At 38.4% G+C, this 16,781-nt stretch overlaps 1 protein-coding gene across 11 annotated transcripts in view; it reads left to right on the top strand.

Moving 5' to 3' along the window:
* The window catches only part of FHIT (fragile histidine triad diadenosine triphosphatase), a 1,412,849-nt gene that overhangs the window by 521,676 nt on the left and 874,392 nt on the right, over nucleotides 1–16,781 (top strand). The window contains exon 1 of one of the 11 annotated variants that reach the window (XM_086697751.1): nucleotides 3,365–4,326. The exons of the other annotated variants lie outside the window; for them this stretch is intronic. The gene's annotated coding sequence lies outside the window, so the exon portion shown is untranslated. Of the gene's footprint in view, nucleotides 1–3,364; nucleotides 4,327–16,781 lie in introns of those variants that run through there. 11 annotated transcript variants of the gene reach the window in all.

Genomic DNA, 16,781 nt, shown 5'->3' on the forward strand with positions numbered 1-16,781 from the left:
GGGTTTCTGGTATCCTCTTGCCTTTCCTAACCATGCGCCTGCATCATCTTCAAGGTTTCAAAGCTCATAAAGCGCCTCTACTATGAGGTTCTATTGTTCTCCTTCCTTGTAGAGCTGCATTTGCTCTTATTTCCACAGGGTGTTCCTCCGTAGATGTGCTGTATAGAATTAGCTTGAGGTTCGCCCAGTGCCCTCCAGGGTGGGATTCACTGTTTGCTGGATCTAACGGGTTTTCTGTGTTTGTTTGTTTTTGTTTTTGTTTTTACTTACTTTCAAATTTTGCTTGCAATTTTCCAAGGAAGGGTGAATAGGAGGTGAATTATCTGAGTCCTTGCAACTTTGTAATTTTTAAGTTTTGCTTCCAAACAGAATTGATACTTTGGGTATAGACTTCAAAATCATTTTTACCACTGCCTTTTAGCATCCAGCGTTGCTGCTGATAAATCTGATGTCACTCTGATCCTTACTTCTTTCATAGGCTACCTTTTTGTTGGTTTGTTTTTCTTTTCTTTTTAGAAGGCTATTAGGAATTTCTTTTTAACCTCAGTTTTCTGGCATTTCATCTCCTTTGTACTGAGTAGATTCCTATCCTTTGAAGGTTCATGTCTCTGTTTGGCTCTGGGAAATTTTCTAATATAATTTCTTTGATAATTTTTCCACTTCAGTTTCTTTTTGCTCATTCTGAAACTCATATTATTAGCCCATTCTTAGAACTCCTGGTCTGATCATCTATATATCTCATTTTTTTTCCTCCTTTATTTGTGGGTTTAGTCAATAGTCTCAGAGATTTCTCCAACTTTGCCATCAAACTTTGTATGGAACTTTTATTTAGGAAATCATATCATTCCCAGGAGATCTTTCTTGTTATTGGATTGCTCCTTTAAAATATAATTTAAATGTTTTCCTTGTGTAGCTACCAAATCTCTTCAAATTGTTCTTGAGGATATTAAATAGGTTTTCTTTAAAGGTTGTATCTTTTCTCTATATTGTTTCCTCAGGGTCATATTTTCTTTTGTTTTGTTTGCTCATGCTCTTTTTTGTGGTGCCCTTTCTTGTAGTATTAGATTCCTGGTGATCTGGGGTTGTGTATAAAAGAATGAGGCCATAGAAAGACTCTTTGAGAGCTATTTTTTTTTTAATTTCTTAATTTATTTTTGAGAGAGAGAGAGAGAGAGAGAGACAGAGCATGAGCCAAGAAGGGGCTGAGAGAGAGAGAGAGGGAGAACCAGAATCCGAAGCAGGCTCCAGGCTCTGAGCTGTCAGCACAGAGCCTGAACCGGGGCTCAAACCCACGAACCATGAGATCATGACCTGAGCCAAAGTCTGGCGCTTAACCAACTGAGCCACCCAGGTGCCCCTGTTTGAGAGCTATTTTTAACTGATGGGTCTTATAAATGGCGTGTTTAAAAGGTTGAAGTTTAGAGCCTGTGGATGGGGATCCCAACTTGCCAGAATGAGGTTTTAAACACCCATAATAAGTGTCCTAGTCCTCCCCAGAAACTTTTTTTAGATCTTTGTATTTTCTTTTCTTTTTTTTAAGTTTACTTTTATTTCTTTTGGTGGGGGAGGGCCAGGGAGAGAGGGAGAGGGAGAATCCAAGCAGGCTCTGTGCTATTAGCATGGATCCCCAGGTGGGGCTTGATCTGACAAACTGTAATATCATGGTCTGAGCCAAAATTGAGAGTTGGATGTTTAACCAACTGAGCAACCCAGGCCCCCCTAACACTTTTTTTTTAATTGCCTTGAAGCTAGTGCTTGGCTTCAGTCCAGTCCACATGGAGAGCCAGGAGGGAGGGCACTCCGTGTTACATATATTGACCTATAGACAATGCCCTCTTTCCAGTACCACCCCCCACTCCCACCCTCTGTTGTACCTCCTGTTTCTGAGACTTGGGTCTTTATGGGCAGGTCTGTTCTCTCCTTTGCTGAAACCCCCCTTTAGGCTGGGGTTTCCTTTGCTATGATATGTGTCAACAGATTTTCTTGAAATCACTCATCGTCTCATTGCTTCTTCTCATCCTTTCTGTGGTTATGGGTTTACACCTTTGTACTCCTTTCGTGTCATTTAGAAAGTGCTTTGAGTGGGAAAGGAGGTAAATGGGTTTGTTCAGTTTACCAATGTGAATCAGACACACTCTTTTTTAAAAAGACAGTTTGTGATTTTCGTATGCCACATGCTAGAGAAATGCCATGTAGCTCTTCATTTTATTTTCAACAGTTTGTTAATCTGATGCTTGGAATCAGCAGTCCCAGGAAGTTGCAGAAACATTTCATTAACTAAATGGAGCCCATACAAAATATACTCGTGAAAACAGTATGTTCTGCTATTTTCTCTACACCCTGTAACTGATCATTCCAGGAATTATGTTTTCTTCCACATTTGTCAATTCAGCGAGTTTGTAGACCTACTTTAAAAGTTCTAATTTGGGGCGCACCTGGTTGAGTAAGCTCTAAGCGTCCAACTCTTGATTTTGGCTCAGGTCATGATCTCATAGTTTGTGGGATTGAGCCCTATGTCAGGTTCTATGCTGACAGCACAGAGCATGTTTGAGATTCTTTCTCTCCCCCCCTCTCTCTGCCCTTCTCTGGCTCACAAGCGTTGTCTCTCTCTCAAAAATAAATAATTTTTAAAAAAGGTCTAAAAAAAGGTTCTATTTTTTATCAGTGTGTTGTGCACCTGAAACTAGTGTAACATTATGTGTCAACTGTACTTCAATTTGAAAGAAGCCTTATTTTTATTTTATTTAGTGAAGAAAGCACGATTGGATGCCATTGATCAAAATGTACCATCAATTAGAATGTGTTCTTCCTCAGTGGATAAATGGACAAAGAGCTTAGGAGTAGATATGCCTAAGGAGGAACAATGAATAGATGAAACTATTCAGTGATAAGAGTTTCACATTAAAACTGTATCTATGCAATCTACAGAATTAACAAAGTTTTTAAAATATGGCTTAATTACTGAAAAAAAACCCACCAATACCTTTATACGCTTTTGTTAGGAACAACAAAATTTGGTACAAACTTCAGGTAATTTAAAATGTTTATTTTACCTAGTGATTCCCCATTTTAGGAAATTGAAGAAAATAATTAGAATTTAAGGTCAAGGCTCATTTGTCAAAATGTTCATTATAGCATTAGCGTATAGTAGAAAAATCCTAGATAATATACATTATCTAAAATATACAATATACATTATATAAAAATATACATTATCTAAAACCTACAGTATACATTGTATAAAAATATACATTTTTAAATAAAAATTTGGCACACCCATACCATGGAATACAATCAGTATTTGAGATTTATAAATAGTTGGTAACGTCTTGGTAAAATGCTTAGGTATAATGTAGGGGGAAAAGATAACCTAGAAATGGTGTATGTATTAATATCTCAAGCATTCAAAAAGGAAAAGAAACCAGAAGGAACTGTACTGAAATTTTAAGTGTGGTTGTCTGTTGGTTGAATTGTATGTTATCCTTTTTTGCTTATTAACATTTTATTTTCCAGATGTCTTATAGTGAATATGTCAGGTTTTAATAGAAATACAAAAAAAAAGCCTCTTTAAATTATGTGCTGCTGAAAGTAAAACTTTAAAAAATGTCCCCGAATGACCCATCTGGCTTTGCCCTGCGTGAACTTTTAACCTTTTATATGACAGAATCAAGAGTGTCCTGCGTCAAGTAGCGTTTGAGGTGTTTTCCTTTATTGAAAGTATCTCTCAGATGCATCTGGAAAAGCTAACTGGTGTTTTATGTTAGATTTGCTGCTTTTTGCTCTCTGTTTTTCTCTGTATCTTGCACCTGACTCCAAAGTCTGATTTCTGTGAACATCAGCTAAAGAAATATTAAGATTTTCTAGAACGGGGAAGCTACAGTTGCATTATGAATGGAAGTTGTAAACGGTGGACTGAGCATGAGACTCCCCGCTTTAGTCCTGGCTGGCTCACCTGGGGAAGGAACAAACTGAGGACACTGAATGGGGTGATCTCTACCGTCCTTCCAGGTCCTCTGTTCTCACTTTGCAGTTATCTGCCCCTGGCACAGACCAGATGAAACCAGGGTACAGAAGTGAGTCAGTGAGAAGCGTGTGTTCTCAGAGTGTATTTCTTTGGCAATTTATTTGCTTGAAAAAGAGAAATTGACTTTGTGAAGTAACAGTTTCACATGTTCATTTGGAAGATGAGAAAACAGAGACAACAGGAAGTGCTGTGTAGAAGGTGCCGTTTCTGAGGTTTCTTGCTATATTTTAGGTCTGTAAGGTATGTTATTTGCTCTCAGAAGCCTCATATGGACTGAGTGATTTTGACCCACAGAACACAAGGTAAGAGGGACAAATGATCTGTCTTGGTGTAATTTGTTTCCCCTCCTCGAGGAAATGTACCAGTCGGTGGAATTCTGTGTGAAAACACAAACCATTTCAGGATAGGTGCTGGTGCTTTGTGCAGTGAGAGTCCCCAGGACCCTGCCTGATCTCCGCTTCTCTAATTTGCTGCTCTTCCTCCTATCCTCCTGACTTTAAAAAAGACCCAAAGCAGAAACTGCTGTATTTTTTCAGACTATAAAGGGAATACCTGTCTATTTTATAAGATTAAAAATCAAAACCCAACACCACAGAAACAATATTATTTATTTAATTTTATTTTATTAAGTTTATTTATTTATTTTGAGGCAGACAGAGACAGCGCAAGCAGGGGAGGGGCAGAGAGAGAGAGAGAGAGAGAGAGAGAGAGAGAATCCCAAGCAAGCTCCACACTGTCTGCATAGAGCCCAATGTGGGGCTCAATCTCAACATCCATGAGATCATGACCTGAGCTGAAATCAAGAGTCCGATGCTTAACTGACTGAGCCACCAAGGTGCCCCTATTTTTACTTTTAAAAATTAAGTATCACCTATCGTCTCACCACACAGGGATAGCCTTGATTAATATGTGGGGGCATTTTGCCTCACACTGTCTTCTTCATCTGTGCACGTGTACACATCCATACACACAAATGCACGCACACACAAATTTGACACCTCCAATACTGTTGTTATTTTATCTTACAATGTGACATGTCCATAGGTTTTTCCATCATCATCTATAATTCCAGCATAGTATTACTCCGTATATGTGAAATATAGTTTGCTAAAATCATCCCCCTTGATGGATTTTGTTTGCTTCCAACTGTGGCTGTAGGAAGCAATGCTGTGACAAAGAACCTTGTATGTATGTCTTTGCACCCTTGTTCAATTGTGTCTTAAGCAAATTTTATGAAAATGGAATTTCAGTGTCAAAAATGTATGATATATGGGTATACATATGTACATGCAGTATTATAGTGTTCTCCACGAAGTCTGTACCAGTTTATACTAACACTGTCCTTGCCACAGTTTTATACCCTCACCCTCTTCCCTCAGTGTTCCCCCAGATGTTTCCAGTTGAAAAAAAAGTCAACAAACTGCCTAGGGAAGGAGTCTCTGGTTCAGTGCAGGTGTGACCTCACTCAGGAAGGTCTGGTTTTGGCGAGCTGTTAGTGAGGGGTTGGGTTTCTCCTCTTCCGTAGCATTTCATCTCACTTCTAGTGCCAGGGGACCTTTTTTTTTTTTTTTTCTGAACAAGAAAGCCTAGGAGTGGGGTTTTTTTTTTTTTGGTTTTTTTTTTTTGCCTTTACTACTTCACCACATAACAGGTGTCCAGATTTTGACTGCCTGTTACCCAGAAGTACTCCACTTCTGACTTCCTGGCAATGTAGTTGCTGTTTTCAGCAACAGTTCAGCACTCGATGTGTTTGTTTTGCTTTAGGCTTCTATTCTCCCCCAAACACCGCACCCTGACATCCCCAGTCTTTCAACCTGGTGCCCTGGATCAGGGTGGTAAAATACTGTGCACAATTGTTCTTAAGCCCAGAAAATTTATTTTCCTGAGTTTAAGCTGGCATCATGAGTTGTTAACCCTGTTAGAAAAATGCAAGTTGGATTTATGATTCCCTTCCACAGGTAATTGGGCTCTAATTTTAAATTCTGAGCCAATTGATTTGCACTATATTGCATTATAACATAACAAAAGTGCAATTGAGTCCAGGCGATGTGTGACTTTGAGCCTCCAATTATGCAATGAATTATTTTCAGTTCTTTAATAAATGATGCCTAGGTTGACACCAACCTGTTGTGGTTCCCTCTGGCTCACCCTACTCTGCAACCTCTTCTTTCCTTGTCCTACCCATTTTTTTTTCTCTTTTCCTTCCCAATCCGGCAAGGTTTAGGAATGAGTTGCTTCAAAACTCAAATCCCGCATATTAAGACCTTAAAAGAAATTTTGTGCCTCATCCCTCCCTGTAAACTCCTATTAACATTTCATTTCAATCCCCAACTTATTCTGATGGGAAACTATTATTGCATTGCCTACAATATTGGCTGTTAAGCCATCAGTTATATAGGTTGCTTTCATGGTATATGCCAGTTTCTCTAGGAGAGTCCTTTTGGAATATCGATACTTCCTTGACCTTTCCATGAGATCCTAGGATAGGCGATTTTAATAGACTAGATTTTCCTATCCTTTTTTTCCCCCTTTGAGATAATTTCTCCATTGTATTTATTTTTAGCTAGTTGTATTTTATGTATTTCTACAAAATATATCAAGTTATTTTGGGAACAAGGGTTGGATATAAATAAATAACGCATATTGCTGGAATCAGAATGACGAGTTATCTAGCAATCAGAGACAGTTAATTGGAATCTGCTTCTCAAACTTTTTCTTCTTTTGGCAAGCCCTTGTTATTTTCAGTAATGGGCTATTGTAAGTGAGGCTTTGTGCATTTGTCAGAGGCTTTGTGCATTTGCCCAGAAGGAGAGGACAAAGGAGAAAATGGGGTAGTAGAAAGAGTCCTCCACTGAGGATCCCGGGAACTGGAGTCCAGTCTCTTCCTTCTAGGAGGCCTTGGGCAGACCTCTTCTTGGCTGGGACTCTCACCTCCCCCCTTGCAACATGACTTCTCATTGCTGAGGCCCTTCCTAATTTTGGGAGTTCACATCAAAAGATGCTATCTTTGGAGAAAATTGTAGCCTCAGACCGCTTATTACTCTGTGTTCCTTTGAACTTTCATCCTCTCTAAAAACAAATGAAACTACCTGCTGGGAATATTAAAAATACTCAGGGGGGTAGGGTGCCTGTGTGGCTCAGTCAGTTGAGTTCTGACTTCAGCTCAGGTCATGGTCTCGTGGTCCATGAGTTTGAGCCCTGCATCAGTCTCTGTGTTGACGGCGCAGAGCCTGGAGCCTGCTTCAGATTCTGTCCTCCCTCTCTGTCTGTCTGTCTGTCTGTCTCTCTCTCAAAAACAAATAAACATTAAAAAAAATACTCAGGGGGCACTTGGGTGGCTTAGTCGGTTGAGCTGCCTACTTGGGCTCAGGTCATGGTCTCATCTTTTGTGAGTTCGAGCCCCACATTGGGCTCAATGCTGTCAGCACCGAGCCACTTTAGATCCTCTGCCCCTCCCCTGCATGCACCCCCTCTCTGTCTGCCCCTCCCCTGCATGCACTCTCTTTCAAAAAACAAAAACAAAACTCAGGTATTGGATGACTACCCTGAAAGGAATATTTCTTGCCTTTTTCTGCAGAAAGTAAAGACAGTAGACTCTTTTCTATGCCTTTCCACACAGGGATGTTTTCCTGGGTGTTCATAACTGAAGGCAATTTCTGGGGAGCACCATATAGGGTTATGGAAGAATGACATGAGGTGGCAGGGAAGCTCTAGGGGAAAATGTGCATTGCATTAAATGGAGAGCTCTTGCCGTATCCAGGACCACTTTGTGATCACATGCAATTGGAAGCTATTTAAAAAATAAACTAGAGCATCATAATTGCTGAATGACAACATTGCAGTTTTTGCCATATAGTGCGTGTTCTGGGTTACTTCAAGAATACACATTTTCCTCTATTGTTTCTTTTCCATTAATGGAGTCATGCAGGGGGGAAAGTTTTCTGATTGAATTAAGGCCAGGTGAAGAGAGGGAAATGATCAGTTATTTTACTTTTTTTCCCTCTCCGTCTTTACCTTTATAGCTTTAATTACTCTGAGTAAGTAACTTCATACCCTATCTTCTAAGATCATTGGTAACATTATTTTCCTAAAAAATAAAAGCAAAATCAAAACAAACCCTAAATATTTTTTTTCCTGATTTCATTTTTCCCAACTCCCTCTATGTTAAAGAAAGTTTCCCTCCAAATATAATCATGTTCGTGTTTTTGTAAAGTTCCCTTAGTTGGAGAATCTTCAGATGTATTTTTTGGCTGATTAATTTAGTCATTGTAGATCCTTGAACATAAAGAGATGAAAAAATCATGTAAGGAATTGAATCTGAAAGTGTCTTATATTTTATTGTGAATAGATCTCAAATGCTTTATTTTTTGACAGCCCAAGATAAGGATGATGATTAGACATCTGACTTAACTATTAGAGAATTATTTTTTTAGTCTTAGGGAATTTATGGAATTCTTTCAAATGGATGTGGACAGAAGTAACTAGATTTATACCATGTTTCCCAATTTGTGATTTAAAAAATATGTAAAAATATACATGTATGATTTTTACATCCTTGGCCCTATATTGTTTTTCATTTCGACTATAAACACTAGGGATTTTCTAGTTTATCCAGGTAATTATTCTCTAAGTTGCAAATACTGGTAAGTAGTTTTCTTCCAATATAACTCTGAGCTGATTTTTAAAAGAATATTTAAAGTCATTCCATTAAAAATGATGATACAAATTTGGTAAAGTTCTTTCTGACCATCTGGGCTGTTGGAAAAGTTGAAAAATCTAGGGCACTATCAGGAATGTCACTAATAGCTAGTAATTTGAGAGTAATTTAATGTGTGAGGAATATGTTGAAAGGCTATTTTAAGTCCACATATTTCAAGTAGGTTTTATTTATTCTAATCTGGGAACATATGAATTGGAAAATTCTCAAGGTAAGCCGTTGGTTGTAAAGTCTTTTATAATGATGACCATCCCTCTGAATCAGCAGTGATCGGTGAGAGCTGGAAATTATTGTTGAATTTAGGGAGTCCTGAGGATCTTATATCATTCTTAAATAGTGGAAGTTGTTAGAGAAACTGTATTTAAGCTACAAACACACATATATGTGTAGGATGCACAGGATGTTAGAATGGGTCTCCTCTTGTCTTAGTTTTCACTGAGGCATCTATAGGATAGCTGTCAAAAGACCCAACTATCCCATTTGCTGAATGAGCATTTGTAGATCCTTGAACATAAAGAGATGAAAAACTCTTGTAAGGAATTGAATGTGAAAGTGTCTTATATTCTATTGTGAATAGGTCTCAGATGTTTTATTTTTTGACAGCCCAACATAAGCATGATGATTAGACTATTAGAGAATTATTTTGGGTCTACAATATCGCATTTGCAGAATTTCAGCATGAGTCTGTTCCATGTTTTTTGCATATTTAAAAGTCAACAGGGGGTTAGAGAAGAAATTTCTTTGGAAAGAGCTATGGTCATGCAGTGAGTTGTCATCATGCTGCTGGGAGAAATAGTGGTAAGTACTGTTTAGTAACCCCAAGCCCAGAAAGGCATCATCAAGAGGACTAATCAGAGAGTTCTGAATTATGTTTCTTGCAGTTGGAGGACCGAGAGGCCTGATGCCTGCGTCGGGTCTGAGGTATTTAGAGTGGCCCGTACATCAGTATCTGACTCATCCTAGGAAATCTAGAAGGGAAAGCAAAGACAGGCTGGTCAGCTATGTGAGTGGTTGGACAGGTGTGCTGATGCTTGAGAATCAGCCTGCTTTTCCAGTCTTTGTCAGAGCACGAGATAGTTAAGTGCTTCTTAGGGACCAGATCCAGACTGCAGAGGACAGAGCCAATGAGTTGTTTTGAATCTAGTCAAATCTGGTAGCTGAAAGGGTCAGGGGATCAACCACAACATATGAGGTTCAAGGCAGATTGCTAGATCCTTGGGACTCAGGAAGGGGTTCACAAAGAACAACCTAGAGAAGAGTCTAGAGGTCCAATGAATTGTCTGAGAGAAGGACCCTGCAGGGACCCTCTCATTGTCTATGAAAACTCCCCAAGAAAGGTCACCATCAGCTCTTACAGACATACAAATACACAGACAACTCCTTATACATATCGATGCACTACAGGCCCAGAGAGAGCAAAGCCAGCTTATAACAGAACCAGCACAAGGAAGAGCTCACCTGTCCCTTGATTTCTTCAACCTTGGAAGAGTCGGAACATTAGCTAGTAGGGTGAGGGAACGGCAGGGACAGTAGGGGGGAAAAGGAGAAAATCACCATGGCCATTATCCTTTTGTAGGCTTCTAGATGGAAGCAGGGCCAGACTGGGAAGGGGAGGACAGACGTTTGCATAATACATTGTTGTGGCATTTCTGTTTATAACTTGAAGTGGTTCTAGAACTATTACCTGTGAAAAGCAAACCCATGGACCTGCTAGAGTTTTTTTATCCAAGGGCGGAGGAAGATCATTAACACCTAATGATAGAAAAGTTTAGAGGGACAGTGGGAAAGAAAATAAAAGTTTTATGTTATGAATTATGCTTGTTCAGCCTACTTGTTACATAAAGGTGTATCTGTATGTTCATTTCTAAATAGCAATGATATATAGAGAGCTCCTAAGTACATGGTCAAGTGTTTAAAATATATCAATAAATAGAGGCATCTATTTGGACTAACTGAATCATTTTTTCAGTAAAATAATTTGCCTTTGGAACTAACATTAATAAATATATTTCAAAATGTCAGTATTTCAGACTATAAAGTAAGTTATTAAAAATTATTTTTCTCATTTTTTCTATTTTCTTCCATTTCCATTTCTCCCATTTTCTATTTTCTTCCATTTCCTCCAAGGTTTAAAGTAATCAGAAAACAAAAGCATTAGGGGGGGACAGACACCTATGAGGAAAAGAGTTGGATACAATGGGGTTGTCAGAGAGAGAACAGTTCAATTTTATCTTTTTCAATCTCCCCAAACTGATCTATTCTAGAAAACCTTTCCTCCAGTATAGCATTTCCTAAAATATAGTCCCCAGGATAGCAGGAGGAATTATTTGAAATAAAACTGGTTCCTAGTGAAATATGTTTTGGAAATTCATGTCCATTTACCAAATCTTACTTGCCCTGGGATCTTCTCAAACCCTTTAGTGTATGTATATTGTGAATTTCCAAAATGGGCATATAGTGTATGGCATTGTCCAAACATGTTTGATCACAGAGTATTGTTTTGGTGAGGGCCATGCTTTAGAAGCATACCTTTAAGAGTCCTGGTGGATTGTTCCAAATTTGGTAGATATTCTCAGAAGTACAAACAGAATATAGATTCTAGGGGTGCCTGACTCAGTTGCTTAAGCATCCGACTTTGGTTCAGGTCATGATCTCGTGGTTCCTAAGTTCGAGCCCTGCATTGGGCTCTGTGCTGACAGCTCAGAGCCTGGAGCCTGCCTCGGATTCTGTGTCTCCCCTCTCTCTGACCCTCCCCACGTTCAAAAATAAACATTAAAAAAAAAAAAGAATATAGATTCTAAATCTTAAAGGTATCAGAGGATTCAAATGAGAATTCGTAAGGACTTTTTACAGAGGAGAGAAATATATCACACCAGTGAATTTGTTCTTTCTGGTGTGGGTGACTTATTGCGGACGCCGTTACCATTGACGTATGAAATGAGTATAATGGAGTGATGATGCCGAAGAAGTAAGGTGGTCATTGTTGATTTTGTGGCAGAAGAAAATATGGATATATTTAAAAACCTGTACACAAGGATATATATTCACAGAATATGCATGGACATTAAGAACACAAGTGACTTAGTTTTATTAAAATTCCTTTTTGCATTTGTGATCCTGGATCTAGGATTTAGCTTAGTACAGTTAGAATGTACTTTAGTGTTTCTTTAATAAATAAATAGTGTCTTCTGGTGTATTTTATCTTGGGTAATTTGGAATACTTACTGTGTGAACCTCTAAATCTTTCCTTGCATTGGAAGTGCAGAATTTGGGGTTAGTTTTAATATGTTTTGAGAAGTAACTATTCTGGCAAAATCCATCTGTCCATGTGTAGAAGTCTACACTGGAGTCAAGCTAATCAAGGTTTAAATTACTGCTCTGTTATTTATTTGGTGATTAAACTTGGGCAGATTTCTTGGTACTTCAACTCCAATTTCTTAATTTATAACAGCATTTCTCACATTTTGCTGCAGAGATTGTTAGAACTAGAACTTGGGGCACTTGGATGGATTCCTCGTTCTTCACCCCTTGATAAGCTCAGAAAAGCCTCTCTTCTTTCTACCTGTTATGAGGCTCTACATAGCATTTCACTTATAGTATGGTTTATGTGTAAAAGTTTTGAACACCATCTTCCTGCTTCTTGGAAGGTCAGGATTAAATGAGGTAGATCAAGAGGGGCAAGGGTGAAGGCAACTGTTAAAAGCTTGGAAATGAATCCCAGCTCTGGCTGTGTAACCCTCAAGAAATTACTTAATCTCTCTGTGTCTGGGCAGAATAACTCATCTCACTAGATTATTGGGAGGATCATGAGATGATGTATATATAGTTGGTACATTAGCACAGCACCTGCCACATAAAATCCTCACTAGAGTTTGGTCATTGCTCTTGTTACTATTAAAACTCCTTGTCTAGTAGCTACTACATACTAACTGTTCGACAGATGTCTGTGCCCATTTACCCTACCCTTTTTGAGTGCCTGCAAGCATGGTTCACCGTGCTAAGCTTTACAGGCTTCAAGGATAAAGAAAGTGCAGAAAGAACACACATAGAAGCAGCACCTGACATAAATGGCAAATAGATTTTGAATTGGATAAAAAAATGAAGTTGAAATTTGACTAATTGGGGACACCTGTGTGGCTCAGTCAGTTAAGCCTCCAACTCTTGATTTCAGTTCAGGTCATGATCTTACAGTTTGTGTCGTCTGTCCCCACCTCTCTCTTTGCCCCTCCTCCCTCTCTCAAAAATAATTAAACATTAAAAAGAAAAAGAAACTTGACTAGTTTTATTAGCCATAAAAAGGTATTTAAGCACCTAGACAAAAGAATATAGAAGGATGTGTTGCTTACCCTGAGAATCAATAAAATTAAGAACTTTTCATTTTTTTTTAAAGTGGAATTGAGTTCCAATAAAAGCTCAGTGAAGAATATAGCCAATCATTCTAGATATTTGAGATTTTTGAAGTCCTTTGGATTTTAACCCTTGTTAAAATCCCTAAAGAATTATGTGGCTACCTTCTTGCATTTTATTTTTTTAATTTTACTATTTTTTAATTTACATCCAAATTAGCATATAGTACAACAATGATTTCAGGAGTAGATTCCTTAATGCCCCTTACCCATTTAGCCCATCCCCCCTCCCACATCCCCTCTAGCAACTGTGTTTGTTCTCTATATTTAAGCGTCTCTTATGTGTTTGTTCCCCTCCCATTTTTACATTATTTTTGTTTCCCTTCCCTTATCATGTTTTGTCTCTTAAAGTCCTCATATGAGTGAAGTCATATGATATTTGTTTTTCCTTGACTGACTAATTTCACTTAGCACGATACCCTCCTGTTCCATCCACATAGTTGCAAATGGCAAGATTTCATTCTTTTTGATTGTTGAGTAATACTCCATTGTATATATATACCACATCTTCTTTATCCATTCATCCATCGATGGACATTTGGACTCTTTCCATACTTTGGCTATTGTTGATAGTGCTTCTATAAACATTGGGGTGCATGTGTCTCTTCTTGCACTTTAAATGGAATCCAGAGGATGTGGTTAAGTCTTTCTTGCCTGGAGTGCCTGTAAGGAATGTCTTAGAGTGGCAGTACAAAACTAGGACTATGAGATCAAGTTGGATATAAATGAATCCTAAGCATAATTTGTACATTGCTTAAAAAGACCCTCATTAAAGATCATTTTCTTATAAGGGGTATAAGAAAAAAAGGAGAGGGGGACAATCAGATAATTGAGAGTTCCCAGTAATTTAATTCTGGAAAAAAACCCCACAAAATTGTGTTGTACATTAAAAGAAAACAATTGAAAAGCTCAAACTGTCCCTTGAATGGAAAAAATGTTCTCTTATACTGAGGACTTATTTATTCAACAAGAACTGAGTGCCTCCAAATAGTACGTGAGGCCCTGGAAATGTCATGGCACATAAGGTAAACATGGTGTTTGCCATGTGCAACTAACACTTCAGTGGGGTAGACAGGCTATCAAGCAGTCATACCAAATTATGTGGAAGTGATTCCATGGAGGAAAGTTCCAGATGCTATGGAAGTATGTGTAGGAAAGTTGGGACAGCTTCCCTTGGGAAGTGACAGTTGAGCTGAGGTAGGAGTTAACAAGAGGGGAAGGGAAGAGAGCATACTGAGGGCAGAGGAAGCAGCAGATGCAAAGCCCATGGTGGGAGGGAGCAGTGTTGGCATCACCAACAAAGACAAGCTCCCACACTCCTGGAGAGTACTGGGAGGTGCCCATGGGAAGGAAAGGAAATGCCAGTCCACAAGGGCCTAATGGGCCAGGACAAGATGATGCCCCTCCTTGTCTGGGCTTGGAGTTGCATTTCTACTTGTGGTAACTTTGTTTTGAATTCTGCTCTTTCATAAAGTGATGGTTAAATCTCTATGGAAGATGCAATCCATTTTCTATACTTCTCTGTGCATTTAATTCAGAAATGTTTAATATGAAGGGAATGTGTTTAATTTTAGAAGTTCAAGTCTTAGAGCAGGAGTAGCTCCTTAACCCAATGCCCTGTGTGTATATTGTGAAACAGTCTTTGGTCACTCATTGTTCTGAAACCATAGGTCTGACTGAATTTGAGATTTTGCCAAAATGCCATCAGTTCTATTTACAGATTTGAAGACCCAAAGTATTCCAATGTGATATAAATCCTCCTTTGGGGTGGGGGGGTTATGCTGGTTATTCTCCACCCCATCTCCATAGTCTATTGGACAACTATCTCTGCTCTGTCTGGGTGAGAGGACTCACCAGAAGTCTGGCCTCTATGGACTGCGTTACCTGGACTCCCATGACTGTTGCTTGTTTCAGTTTGCTTTGGTCAATGGAGATCCTGGAGAGACATGAGGGAATGGGAGGAGAGAGAGGTGAGAAGGTGCTGAGGTCTACATCCCAGCATGGATCTACCTCATGGTGGTAGTCCCCATCCCTCTTACCTCATAAGGCTCTGGTAACATAGTCTTGCCCTTTTCCCTTTTTGGCCCAGGATGGCAGAAGCATCCTGCTGCAGCTAGTTCTGGGGGTCTGGGTATCCTTAACTTATCCTTAACTACCTGCACCTCTGAGAGTAGTTCTTTCATTTAATTCTCTTCAAAGATGATTGTGACCTCTTCCTGTCAGGATTCCAACTCATACCATCATAATCTGTCTTTTGGGTACCTATCATATTCTTCCCTTTCCAATACCAGGGTAGGCTTTAGGTTTGGGTAACTAAGGACCAGAAGAACATTGGATAAAAATCCCCTGGATAATATGCACTCACTTCCCTCACTTTGGACTCAAAATAGATCAGTCCCTGGAGGAAGGGCACTGTTTGTCATCATATATCTGCCTGGCTGTCATTCAGGACCTAATTGGGCTCTCTTAAATTTCATTCTATTCCTACTTGTCATGTTTCTGGACCCCTGAGAAATTTCTTGCCATGTGTGTTCAGGAACAGAGCATTTTGATGCTGTAGATATTTTGATCTTTAGAGCACAAAGAAGAAGATTTTGGTCACAGGCACAGTAGACATCTTCACACGCTCTTTGATCCTGTATGACATCCCTGAACCTCGCCCTTGCTTTTAATTTATCTTTACTTTTTAAAATATACATGAATATTTTCATAATTGATTCTTACTTTCCAAAATATACATGAATATTCCATAAAATATATGTGAATAATATATATTACGTGAATATTATAATATAATATATAAATATACATATATGTATTATATTATACACATATTATACATATGTATATATTTACATATATATATGAATAAGAGTCAAGAGAATAGTATAATGGACTCCCATGAGCCTGTCGTCCAGCTTCCATGATGATCAACATCCCATCATCGAGTACACATGCATATTTTTTTCTGTAATATTTTATAGTGAATCCTGTTCACCATATCATTTCACCTATAAATACATTTTTGTGTTTCTTTAACAGATAAAGAATTCAAAAGAAACTATAGCACACATGTAGTGAAGTGAACAATGATTCTTTAATATCTAATAATCCATGTTCAGTTTTCCTCCATTCCCTCAAAATTTTTTTCAGTTGAAATTTTCAAATCACAAGCCATAAAACATCTTCACATTGAATATGGTAGCTATGTCTCTTACGTTTTTTTAATTCCTAGAAGTCACATACTTTTAATTTTTTTGAATTACACCAAAAAAAAACACCAGAAGTGCACACATTAAGTGATCAATGAATGTTTAAAAATGAATAGCCCATGTGACTACTACTTAGATAAAGATACAGAACATTACTAACACCTAGACATTTTCCAGTCATTACATGTACACCTGCGTTCCAACATAGCCATTGTTCTATTATCATAGATTGATCTTGCCCATTTTTTCACATTATATAAATGCAATCATACAACATGTCATATTTTTGGTCTGGCTACTTTTGGGGAAATTCAACCACTTTTTAAAAAATCAATTTACTTTTAAAAGAAGTATGCACCCATGAAACTACCTATGCCATCAAGATATGGAACATTTCTATTGCCATGAAAAGTTTACTCATG

Source organism: Puma concolor, chromosome A2 (assembly GCF_028749965.1).
Source record: "Puma concolor isolate L17-30 chromosome A2, mPumCon1.1.hap2, whole genome shotgun sequence".
NCBI classification, from domain to species: domain Eukaryota; kingdom Metazoa; phylum Chordata; class Mammalia; order Carnivora; family Felidae; genus Puma; species Puma concolor.